Source organism: Leopardus geoffroyi, chromosome A2 (assembly GCF_018350155.1).
Source record: "Leopardus geoffroyi isolate Oge1 chromosome A2, O.geoffroyi_Oge1_pat1.0, whole genome shotgun sequence".
Lineage (NCBI taxonomy): Eukaryota > Metazoa > Chordata > Mammalia > Carnivora > Felidae > Leopardus > Leopardus geoffroyi.
The window spans coordinates 15,080,166-15,092,324 of NC_059331.1; the positions used below are offsets into that span (position 1 = coordinate 15,080,166).

Consider the following 12,159-nt stretch of genomic DNA (forward strand, 5'->3'; position numbering starts at 1 on the left):
AGATCGTAACCTCCCCCAAATTGGATGGTTAACCGACTGGGCCACCCAGGCGCTCTAGATGTTATTTTAAATGGTAGGTAAACTCTAACCAACCATGCCTGTCATTCATTCAAAGGTGACACACACAACATGAACACTTATGGCCAAATGTATGGTCACGGCCATGCCGAGGCCGCCATTGGTGGGCAACGGGATGCCCCCTCCCCCGCCTCCCCATTTCAGAGATACTAGAAATTTTCAAAATACGTGTCTTGAAATCGGTGAAATGCAGAGTTCTGGCTGTGTGTCTGGCATGAATCTCATTTCATTTATCTGGGTAACCTCCTCATAGAACTTAGCTCAGTGCTTACGACTATTCCAAAAATATTTATCAGAGGAATGAAGCCAACAGTCAATCAATATATATTTACAGAGCATTTCCTGGGGATGAGGTCTCGTCACGATAAATGTTTGAAAACCCAAACCGGTTCCCTTTCTCAGCATGTTAATTTGCTCGTCCTGATTCTCTGATTCTTGTCACATTCCTGCAGCTGCTCCCGGCCAAGCTGAAGCCTCCCGTGGCTATACCGGTGGCCTCTCTCTTTCTTTTCCACTTGAGTAATACATACCCCCAACTGCCCACCTTAGATTTTCTACAAGAGTCCTGATTTTATTTATTTTTAAAAAAAAAATTTTTTTTTTCAATGTTTATTTATTTTTGGGACAGAGAGAGACAGAGCATGAATGGGGGAGGGGCAGAGAGAGAGGGAGACACAGAATCGGAAACAGGGTCCAGGCTCTGAGCTATCAGCCCAGAGCCTGACGCGGGGCTCGAACTCACGGACCGCGAGATCGTGACCTGGCTGAAATCGGACGCTTAACCGACTGCGCCACCCAGGCGCCCCAAGAGTCCTGATTTTAAAATATTCCTGTTTTCAGGGCGCCTCCGAACGGATTTGGGGATCAGAAGGCATGCTCATGGTATTTCAACCCTCTGGTTCCTTTTCCTGCATGGACTTCTGATGGCTCAGCCAGGAGATGTGCCTGAACCACAAAAGATCCATGCTAGGGGCGTCTGGGTGGCTCACTCAGTTGAGTGTCCGACTTCGGCTCAGGTTATGATCTCGCGGTTTGTGAGTTCGAGCCCCACATCAGGCTCTCTGCTCTCAGCGCAGAGCCTGCTTCAGATGCTCTGTCCCCCTCTCTTTGTCCTTCCCCTACTCACTCTCTCTCTCCCTTTCTCAAAATTAATAAAATCTTTAAAAAAATCCACACCAGAGTGTGTGATTTCCAGTTATATGCAAGCAGCCCTATCATTTCTTTTCCTTCCCACAGGGCAGATAATCGTCTCCCTGGATTCCTTCCTTCCTGCCTTCTTTCTTATTATTAATAGATGTTATGTTTTAGAACAGTTTTAGGTTTACAGAAAAATTGAGCAGATAGTTTGGAGAAGTCCCCCTGGGTGCCCCCCTCAGGAGTCCCCCCGCCCGCCCCGTTTCCCTTGTTAATATCTTATGTGACTCTGTTACATTTCTCACAATTAAGGAGCCAACATTAGCATATTATTGTTAACTAATGTCCATATTCAGAGTTCCTTAGTTTTTAACCTAATATCCCGTTTCTGTTCCAGGATCCCGTTCGGGACACCACATCACAGTTCTTATGTCTCCTCAGACTCCTCTTGGCTGTGTAATTTTGTTTACTTTCTTTTGTTTAAAGTTTTATTTACTTATCTTTAAGAGAGTGGGGAAGGGGCAGAGAGAGAGAGGGAGAGCGGATCCCAAGGAGGTTCCCAGCTGTCAGTGCAGAGCCTGATGCGGGGTTCGATCCCACGAACCATGAGATCATGGCCTGAGCCGCAATCAAGAGTCAGACGCTTTGAGCCACCCAGGCGCCCTACTTTCCTTGTTTTTGATGAACTTCATGGTTTTGGGGAGTACTGGTCAGTTGTGCAGTAAGATGCCCCTCTCTTGGGATTCCTCTGACTTCCCCCCGCCCCCTCGGGATTAGACCGGCTTTGTGAGTTTTGGGCAGGAAGATCACCGAGGACATTTTCATCACGTCTTGTCAAGGGTCTAAATGACCCACATGACTTAGCACTGTTCATATTCATCTTGAGTGCCTGGCTGAGGTGGTATTCGTCAGGTTTCCCTCCCTGCCTCCACCCTTCCCGTGTAATGCTCTTTGGAACTGAGTCACGGTGCTCAGACCACACTTAGTGAATGGGGAGTTGTGTTCCCTCTCATTTAGGGTGGAGCTTGGATTTCTTTTTCAGTGTCAGCTTCCTGTGTTTCCCTCCATCTTTTCTTCCTTCCCTTGCCCTCCCAAAGTCTTTTTTCTGGTGTCTCTCTTCCAACATATGTTTGGGTTTTTTTTTCCTCTTTAGATATAAGTACTCCCAGGTTTTAGGCTCAGTCCCCGTATGCTCCTCTTTTCCTTAAAGCTGTATTTTTTCTGAGTTGACCCTGTAGAACGTCCCTTCTCTGGGATGCTCTGGCGGAAAGGGTTCTACGGACCAGCGCGTGCAGAAACTAGCTCATTCCTTACCCCTCCGTAGAGACTCATGGTGCGGGAGCACGTTAAAGGCTCTGACAGGTCCCGCAATAAGGAGGCCCGTTTAACTCAAAGGTTTCCCAAATGTATTTTGCCTTGAAGCCTTTTTACCATATTCCACTGATTCAGAGATGCACGTGTTTTTCCCCCCACATGTTAACCATTTCTGAAACTGAGCTACATCTTACAGCTGATTGGGTAAGAAACCAGTATGTTTTTTTGTTTCTTGGAAGTTCCTGCCGTCCCGGCATCAGATACTTCGATGGTATTTGAGATTTGAGGAGATGCAGTGTTCACGGCACATCTGTGGGTCCTTCTTCAGAACCAGTAAAAAGTGGAAACCGTGTTAAGAAACTGAGTCTGCCAGGTGGTCAGACCCCACCTCTCCCTAGTGGGAGGCCCCGCCTCCTTGGCTTCCGGCCTTCCTCAGTTTAATACCGAGCCCGGATTCACAGAGCACGTTGCCCAGCCTACTCTACTTTCCACAGTGACCGAAACGAACATTCCTCTCTGTAACGAGAGAATGCTAAAGATGATGGCCAGCTTTGCAGGGTCAACCTGTACAAATGGAACATGTCCACAGGATGATGGTATTTAAGGGATTTCACGAGGTTTGTATTCCTTCATTCTTTCCAGACCTTTCCAAATTCACTCTAGTCCCTTCGACCATGTGCCTTATGGGCTATTCAATAAAAACCAATAAGCTAATGGCTCTTTTGAGATACGGTTCATATACCATAGGGTATGAGACATGATTCACATAAGTGTAATTGAAAATGTGCGGCCCTTTGTAATGTCCTTTTGAAATGTACAACTCCGTGGTCTCTTGTTGTGTGTTCGTTTTCTGTTTTCACGATGTTGTGCGTCAGTTACCACCATCTAATTCCTGAACATTTTCATCCCTCTGTGGGCTGCTGTGGTTTTTATTTCCAGGGCTGTGGTTCACATTTTGCAAACAATAACATAAACGTGAAGGACCCGAGGCCAGTTCCAAGGACAGTGCGTGTGCGGGGGTGGGGAGAAAAAGAAGTGGCAAAAACAGCAAAGTGTGTGGGAAGAAAACGCAGACAATCCTCACGACCCCCAAAGTGGAGTGAGGGAGATGGGGGGATCAGTGGCAGCTGGGAGCGTTTATCTGATGGGGCCTTCTGGGGTTTCACGGGGTCCGCCATCTTGGAAGTGATTAAGCCAATCTTAGGTGAGGAGGGTCTCTAGGCCAAGGGAGGTTCCGCTGCTTCTGGGCCAGAGTCTCTGCTGTCCGGGAAGCCCCCAGGAAGGACTGGCAGGGGAGGCTTGGTGAGATGAGCCTGAGTCCTAGGGTCAGGCAGGCCTGGGTCTGAAGCCCAGTTCCACCAACGCCCTGCTGTGTGGCCCTGGACAAGTTATTTCACAGCTCTGAGCTTCAGCTTCCTTATATATAAAGGGCTCGTCGCAATGTCTGTTTTTCAGCGTTATGGTGAGGATTTGAGAGAATAATTATCGGGTAGAGACAGAACTCAGGGCCGGTGGACACAAGGCTATCACTCTGGTACCTGGCGGCCTAATAATCGTCCATGGAGGAACCCCAAAAAGGGGAATGAGAGGCTGGAACAGGCGACATAGGCAGCACTTGGGGACACGAGGGGCTTTAGCCCAGATGAGAGCAGGTTTAGGGCATGTGAGGATTGGTTTTAATGTCTGAAGGTGTCTGTTTTCTTGAGGTGAGGCTGGAATTCTTGTTTGTACCTCTACCGAGCAGAGCTCTGGGCTTGGTTTGGATGTAGTAGGAAGGAGGCTTTTAGTTTGGTTCAAGAAAGAGCTGTCTGTCAAGAGAGGTAGCCAAGAATGGAGGGGGCATCTCCCAAGGGCATGAAAAGTCTGCAACAGACACCTGAGGGCACGCTGGATGCTTCTGACTCTGAACTGCAGAGACTCAGGAACACGACGGCCAATTGGGGCAACTCTGGAGCAAGCTGGGAAATACGCCACGTTTCCTCACTCTGGGTTCTCACCGTGGGCCCACTGGACCCCCCACCGGACTTGACCTCAGCCAGAAAGTGAAGGGAGAAAGCAAGAAACTGATTCTCCTGCAGCCAGCCCAGCCCAGCCCCTTGAATGGAAGAGGCTGTCAAAATGGCAGCCAAAAGAGTCAAAAACAGTGGCTTTCGGGCCCCAGGAGAATGGTTTTCTTCAGGGTCCCCTCCCATGGAGGAGTCCATGGACTCTGTCTGTCCATGCTCCCCCCTCAGTTCCCGCCTCCTCCCCCTAAGATTCTGGACGGCTGCTTTATAATTCATTGCCTCACGTGTTCTGTCCAACTGAATTGCTGCTCTGTTGCCAAAGATTAATCCCGACAGATAAGAAAAAGGACATCTGGAGAATATTGACTCTGTCACTTCTTATCTTCCCTCTCGGGGCCTTAGCATTTTTAGTGGCTTTGTTCCAAAGCTTTGTTAGGTTGTTGGAGAGGCTCCTTTTAGTAGGTGAGCTAATGGGGGTCTGGTGTTGAGCTCTCCCCAAGGCTGGATGCTAGCAGGGCCTGGTCACCTGTAGCTGTGTCTGAGGGACAGGGCTGGTCCTGGAGGCCCAGGTCCCAGGAAATGTCCCCGCCTGTCTGAGCTGCTAAGAGCTAGAAAGACATCCTGAGAGGCAGTTGGCCTTTAAAGAATGTAACTTTAGGGGTATCTGGGAGGCTCAGTCGGTTAAGCATCCGACTTTGGCTCAGGTCATGATCTCACGGATCACAAGTTCGAGCCCCGTGTCGGGCTCTGTGCTGACAGCTCGGAGCCTGGAGCCCGCTTTGGATTCTGTGTCTCCTTCTCTCTCTGCCCCTCCCCTGCTCGTGCTCTGTCTCTCTCTGTTTCTCAAAAATGACTAAATGTTCAAAAAAAATTAAAGACTATAACGTTAACAAGCTCATCCTAAATGAAACATCACTGAAGCTTCGCCAGGATCTTTCTGGTTGTTCAGAAGATGGCCAGTGTCTCTTTTTCTCACTCCCTTCCCTCCCTATAAGCCCCCCCTTCTCTCCCCATCCCTGTCCCTCTCTTTGTCTCCTTCTGACTCTTTTTGGCTATCATTTCTAAGGGCTCTGCATGTGGGCCTGTTGATGGGGCTGGGCAGGGGTGAGGGGTGATGGGGTGGGGGTGGGGTCTCAGCCGCAGGGCAGCCCCCGGAGGGGAGGGGGACCCAGGAAGCATTTGGGGGAAACTGGCTTTGCTTTGTCCAACTACGCCTGTGTTATTTCCCAGGGGAGCCCTTCAAGCGAGCACATTTCTCCACGTGGAAAAAAATAAAGCGATGACCTGGGGCCCAAGTGTCCACGCTTCTCGTGATTGTCGGCCTTGACCACATAGCACTTCGCTGCCTGCCCGGTCCCGAGCTCCACATTTCAAAAAATATGTGTGGTGTGTGTCTGGCTGCATTTTATTTTTATGCAAACCGTAGCATACTGTTCACCTGCTCTGTCCCTCAGGGTTTTTTTCCTTTCCTTCTTTCAGTGTTAACAAGACTCTCCCTTATCTTTCCACGTCTGCACAGAGGAAGCAACATCAATCATTTGTAATGACTTGTGCACCAAGCGCACTTTCTGTTCTGGGGCGCTGCCGCCATCTGGCCCCAAGCCCGCAGACTGTGACACTTGTGTCCCCAGGCTGCCATGTGTGAGTCGGAGGGGGCCGGAAGTGGGTGGCAACTCGAAGGCGGCAATCCAGGAGAGCTTGAAGAAGGTGCGGTCTACAAAGGTGTGGTCGCAGCAAAGGGACCTGCTAGGGAGTATGCTGTGGCCAGGGCCAGCACCCTCTCCTCTGCTCATCTTATCAGGTCACTAGGGGCCTTGGGACTTGCCCAAGGTCATGCAGCGGGAGGCGAAGCCATCGGGAGACTCGGTTTCCTGACTTCCGATCAGTGGTTTGCTTTGAGTATCAAAAAAATGAAATAAGACAAAACCACCCTTGGTTATTTAAATTCCATTCATGAGTCTAAGGAAAGAGGTTTTGAATTAATCTTTTCCACAATCAAGACCAATTAGTGGACTCTCCTATTGTGCACTTCCATAATTTCTCTATTTACCCAACTTACAAATGGCTTTGTAAGCCGCAACTTGTAAATGTATTCATAGAAAACGGTTTTTTTTTAATTTTTTTTTTTTCAACGTTTATTTATTTTTGGGACAGAGAGAGACAGAGCATGAACAGGGGAGGGGCAGAGAGAGAGGGAGACACAGAATCGGAAGCAGGCTCCAGGCTCTGAGCCATCAGCCCAGAGCCCGACGCGGGGCTCGAACTCACGGACCGCGAGATCGTGACCTGGCTGAAGTCGGACGCTTAACCGACTGCGCCACCCAGGCGCCCCAGAAAACGGTTTTAAGAGCAAAAATTTGGTATCAGTTTAAGGGCCCCAAATTGTCAAGTAAATGAGGATTTGTCTCCCCAGTGGGGAATTATGCATTTCTTAAACTAGGTATTGACGAAGAGTTTGCAATAAATGGAAAATGCTTAGCTATAACGCTTAAGGAAAATTGTGATCTCCCATTTATCTAGCGTATCACCACAATTAAATGTGAATTCACACAGGCACGAGAACAAGCACAAAACCCTGAAACTTACATAAAGAAAAATAAACACGGGAAAAGAATACACCAACGTGTTACTGATGATGATTATCTTTAGAAGGGGGGGGATGGGTGATTTTTATTCGCTCTATACTTTCATAACAATAATGGCATCGGCTATGACAATCATAATTCAAAATAAAGTCTCTGTGACCATCTGACAAGGGATGTATATCCAGAGCCGAGAAGATACCCACAACTTCCGATCGGTCATTTCTCTTCCAGGAATCTGGTCCGAGGAAGTCCTTTTTGCTTTCGGAAAAAGTTCTAGGCAGGACGTTCGCTGCAGGTAGAAACTGGCAAACACCCGAATTGCCAAACGGGGGCGGAACCACCTTACAGACAGTGTGGTTCAGCCGCTCGATGCCGCTATGTATTCATTAAGAAAGAAAACAATGACAAGAGCGTGTACCACAGCTTTAAATGGAAGGCTCAGGGTTCACACCGAAATGGAAAGTAGGACTACAACAGGTTTTTAAAAAACGCTGTAGGTTTTGGGAAAAATAGACAAAGATGAGCAGAACGGGCTCGCACAGCGGGGAGGTGGGAGTGTGGGTGATTGCTTTTCTTGATTTTCCAACATTTTCTGTAATGTGCGTATCTCGCTTTTATAACTTCAAAAGCCATGCGAACTAGCTGTTCATCTGGGAAGCTGGTTCTAAACCACCTACCTCCTAAGCCACAGTCCCCAGGGAAGGCTGGAACGTTGGAGGGGGAGCGAGAGGGGAAGTGTTCGTCCATGAAAGCCTGACGACATCTGAGCAGCTAACCGCGCGGCGGATTCTCGATTCTGCACTGAGTAGGTAAAGAGAAATTGCCGGGCCCTGCAGGGGTCAAGGTGGGGAATGGAGAGGTAAGGAGTGCAGCCAGAGCACACAGTTAAAATCAGCCAGTAGATGAGTTCCCGGGGACAAACGTCAAATCCCTCCTACCCGCCTGGGAGAGGAGGGCTGCGGGTGTAGACGCCTGAGGACAGCATCCAGGCAGCCAGAAAAGGGGGGTGCCCAGGATAGGACCCCAGAGACCTGGGTTCTGGGGCTCACGCTGCCAACCTTAACCAAGGATGCTGGGATTGACCAGAGGGCTCTGAGGCTCCTTCGGGCTCCCAGTGCCTGTGATCTGTGCTGCCCTTTGCGCTTGAAATTCTCCTCCTCATCTCCCCACCCAAGTGCCTCCGCATCCGTGAAGCCTCCCTTTGCTGCCCTGCCTGGGCTCTGTGTGTCCACAGCTCGGAGCTTGAAACGGGTTCGGACCTGACGTGTTCCACCTGAAACCGAGCAGCGTAAGCATCTGACAGGTAGGCAGCATCTAGGCTGTGCCAGACTCTGTACTTGGCCGCATGTTGTCAGGAGGCGGGTCAGTCTATCTTCCAGAACCGGGGCTGTGGATTTGTGCCCGGTTAACCATTACTGCAGAGCAAACGGTCCCAGGGCCTAGAGGGGAAAACCACCGCCACCTTTATTTTGCTCACCTTTATGGCGACAGCTGGGGCAGCCGGAAGCCGGGGCAGGAACTATCCGAAAGATCGCTCGCTCACTCACACGGCTGATGGCTGACACTGGCTGTTGGGTAAGACCCCAACGGGGGCTGTTGGCTGGAACGTCTGGTGGGTGCCCGAGTCTGTTTCTATGACACGATCTCGTCAATGTAATGGACTGATGGTGTCCCGAGGGATATGCAGTGGGGCAGGTCCCTTTGGACTCCGTTACGACAGAAGGTGGGAGAGGTAACATGATCCTTGGGAAGGATCATCAGTGCGTGCTGCTGTCTAAGTGAAAGAGAGTTGTTTCTGATAAGGATGGGGGGAAGAAAAAGAAAATGCCCTTGCCAGATTAATGCCTGTATATCATGTCTCCTTTTAATTTTAAAGCAAATTTTATTTTTTTAAGTTTATTGATTTATTTTGAGAGAGAAAGAGAGTGTGTGAGCAGGGAAGGGGCAGAGAGAGAGAGAGAGAGAGAGAATCCCAAGCAGGCTCCTCACTGTCAGTGCGGAGCCCAATGCAGGGCTCGATCTCATGAACCCTGAGATCATGACCTGAGCTGAACCCAAGAGCTGGATGCTTAACCGACTGAGCTACCCAGGCACCCCAGCAACTCATGTCTTCTTAATCTGCATTTGGCAACTGCTATTTGGGGCTGCTATTTGGCTAGATTTGAGGAAGTTCACTGTTGTATTCTAGGGTCCATCTGGCTTTTGGAGGGGACCGCCATCTTTGTATTCTTGGGATGTGATGTGAGAGGCGGCCACTTTCAGGGGCTTGATTTGGCCTTTTCCTTCATGTGAGCTCCCACGATTTGTAACACACAGTAAGTCACGGTTGTTATCTTTCACCCTGGAAACATCCACTCTGGGTTGGAATCCTGGTTGGAATCTGCCGTGAACGGAGTGCATATCCTTGGGCAGGTGACCGAGCCTCTGAGCTTCAGTTTCCTCATCTGTAAAATGGGGATGACGGCATCTGGTTTGCAGAGTTGTCGTGAAGCGTAATCAGGCCGCTCTACGAGATAGACGTGCCTGGCATAGTTCCACATACAGAGTTTCCTGAACGGAAGCTTTATGTTCTCAAGACTTCTTCACTCTGAATGCCCGGGTTTCACGGAGTTCTTTGCCGATGGCCTGGTGGAGCTTCGGCTGAGCCCGGAATCCGCTTTACGCGAGACTGTTCAGCGTTGAGTCATCCAGGACTTGATTTTCCAGCTCACTGGGAAGGTCCCTACTTCCAAAAGCAGCTCTTCTTCTGGCCTGCCTGTGCCTGGAATTTCACCATTAGAAAGCTATATCTTTGTTTCTTTTTCATCTCCGGGAAGCCGCTGTTTGCCACTCACATTTCCCAAGGGTATGGCACTTGCTTTCTGTTTCCCCGAGCAGTATCGGTCCTTCCCACAGCCTGGGGAGGTAAATCAGACATTTGTCCCGAGTCACTCAGTTGGAAAGGGAGGAGCTGGGGTTTGAAGGGAACACTCCCCCCGGAGAGGTTCTCACCCAGCCGCAGGAAGTCTGAGTTGTTAGCTCCAACATACTGTTGGTTGTCCATTGGTCTAACAAACCACACTCCGCAGCTCGAGGTGAGGCGCGAGCGAGTCAGTTCCTGTCAATTACAGTTAAACGTTAAGGGCCTGCCTTGTGTCTCAAGCGTCGGGCCTACATCGTGCCTACCCCAGGACAGCGCCTGGCCTGTAGGACTCTACCACGAGAGCTGCATGCGAACTGAAGAACTTAACCGGGGTCACACAGTTTTCGGCAACAGAGCCTGGAAGGGAGCCCGGGCCACAGGATTTCAGAGCCTGATCCCAAGCCTTTAACCACGACGTCACCCTGCCATCCGCGGAATGAACAGCCCAGGAGAGGGTGTGCGGAGTCAGGAAGCGTGGGGAGGGCGGTGCAGGCCAGGGGAACAGCCCAACCGAAGGCCCAGAGTGGGGAAGCAGCTGTGTGTGTCCTCGGGGTCACTGGAGGACAAAGTGAGAGAAAGTTCATGGAGATGACCACGAGGGGGCTGAGATTACCTGAGGAAACTCAGGGAAGCAGAGAAGGCTCAGCTCTTCCCCCAGGGACGTTTCCAGGGCCTGCTGGGCACAGCCTCCAGCCGAGGACATCTCTCTAGACCGTCTGGAGCTGGGATTTGTTGCTTGTTTGGAAAGCACACTTCTCTGCCCTGCTAGGGCCTTTGGGGCACCGTTTTCTGGCGTCGGCCATCACCAGCAGCCACGTTTAACACCAAGCCCCACGGCGGTCGGAGCGGGTGGCAACATCGCCTCTAAGCTCTGCCAGGGATGGAACTGACCCCCCCGGGACCCCAGCACCGCCGGGAACGGGCTGAGCTTTGAGGGGCTGCCTCTTCCTTGGAACATATGTGGTCTTAGTGGCAACCGTGTACCTGGGCCACTAAAAAAAAAGCAAACAAGTGGAAATACGTCCCAACCAGCCCGGATGGGGGAGGCGGGGAGGGGCGGCCAGGAGGGTGGCTTTGGGGGAACGGATCCGAGACAGAGTCCTGGCACTTCCCTTTGCTGCGGGGCCTGGGCTGGTCTCTTAAGCTCTGAAGTGCGTGGTGTCTCCAGATGTGACGTGCCATCCCTGAATACTCCCGTTGGCGTCCGGCTCTAAGCGCGCCCAACTCAGAAGCAAGTGTCCGATCATGGTAACCCTTGGCGTGGCGCCTGGGAGGTACTGACCAGTGCGTCGTCACACTTTCAGGCCAGATTCTTCCAGAACCTGGGCTAAGGGTTTGTGTGCCAACCGGGAAGGGAACGGGAACGGCAGGTGAGGGAGCCCCGCAAGGGGGGAGAGCTCAGGTGGAGCGGCAACCTTGGCCTGATCCTTTGGGGAGTTCTGGGCTCGTTTTGCTGGGGGTGAAGGAGCTGGCACCCGTCCTTCACATCAGTCAGTGATTGGCCGCAGGTGGCCGGGAGGGCGGGGGATGGTGGGGGGAAATTCACTCAAAGTAATCTCTACACCCAGAGGGGGGCTTGAACTTACCACCCTGAGGTCAAGAGTCACACGCTCCACCAACCGAACCAGCTAGGCGCCCCAAAACAACAATTTATTAGGACGGTTTCTGCGGGCCAGGAATCTGAGAGCAGCCTCCCTGGGTGGTATTGACTCCCTCAAGGTTGGGCTCATGCTGATCGCTGGGCCGCAGTCATCCGAAGGCTTGACTGGGGCTGGAGGAGCCAATACTAAGCAGGCTCACTCAGGCCAGGGGTGACTGGAGGCCTCAGTTCCCTACCACTGGGCTTTTCACAGGGCTGCTGGGGTATGCCCCTCATATGGCAGCCGGGCAAGCGGTCCAGGAGACAAAGCAGGGAGGAAGCCGTAATGCCTTTTGTTCCCGATCTTGGGCATCACACGCTGTCACTTCTGCCACATCTTACTAGGAGCCAGTTACTTGGTACCCCACGCTTCAGGGAAGGGGGAGTAGCTTTAAAAGGCAGAAATATTTCAGGGCGCCTGGGTGGCTCAGCCGGTTAAGCGTCCGACCTCGGCTCCGGTCGTGATCTCACAGTTCGTGAGTTCGAGCTCCACGTCGGGCT

The 12,159-nt window shown here is 51.3% G+C and overlaps 2 long non-coding RNA genes across 2 annotated transcripts; one reads left to right on the top strand and one right to left on the bottom strand.

The window, feature by feature from the left end:
- Positions 1 to 7,183: 7,183 nt before the first annotated feature.
- LOC123607584 lies at positions 7,184 to 9,005 on the bottom strand. Its single transcript, XR_006716785.1, has 2 exons — positions 8,595 to 9,005; positions 7,184 to 7,947 (listed from the first exon to the last, which is right to left on the bottom strand). It is a non-coding gene; the product is annotated as an uncharacterized LOC123607584 (long non-coding RNA).
- On the top strand, positions 7,817 to 8,697 carry LOC123607583. Its single transcript, XR_006716784.1, has 3 exons — positions 7,817 to 7,926; positions 8,293 to 8,420; positions 8,609 to 8,697. It is a non-coding gene; the product is annotated as an uncharacterized LOC123607583 (long non-coding RNA).
- Positions 9,006 to 12,159: the final 3,154 nt, after the last annotated feature.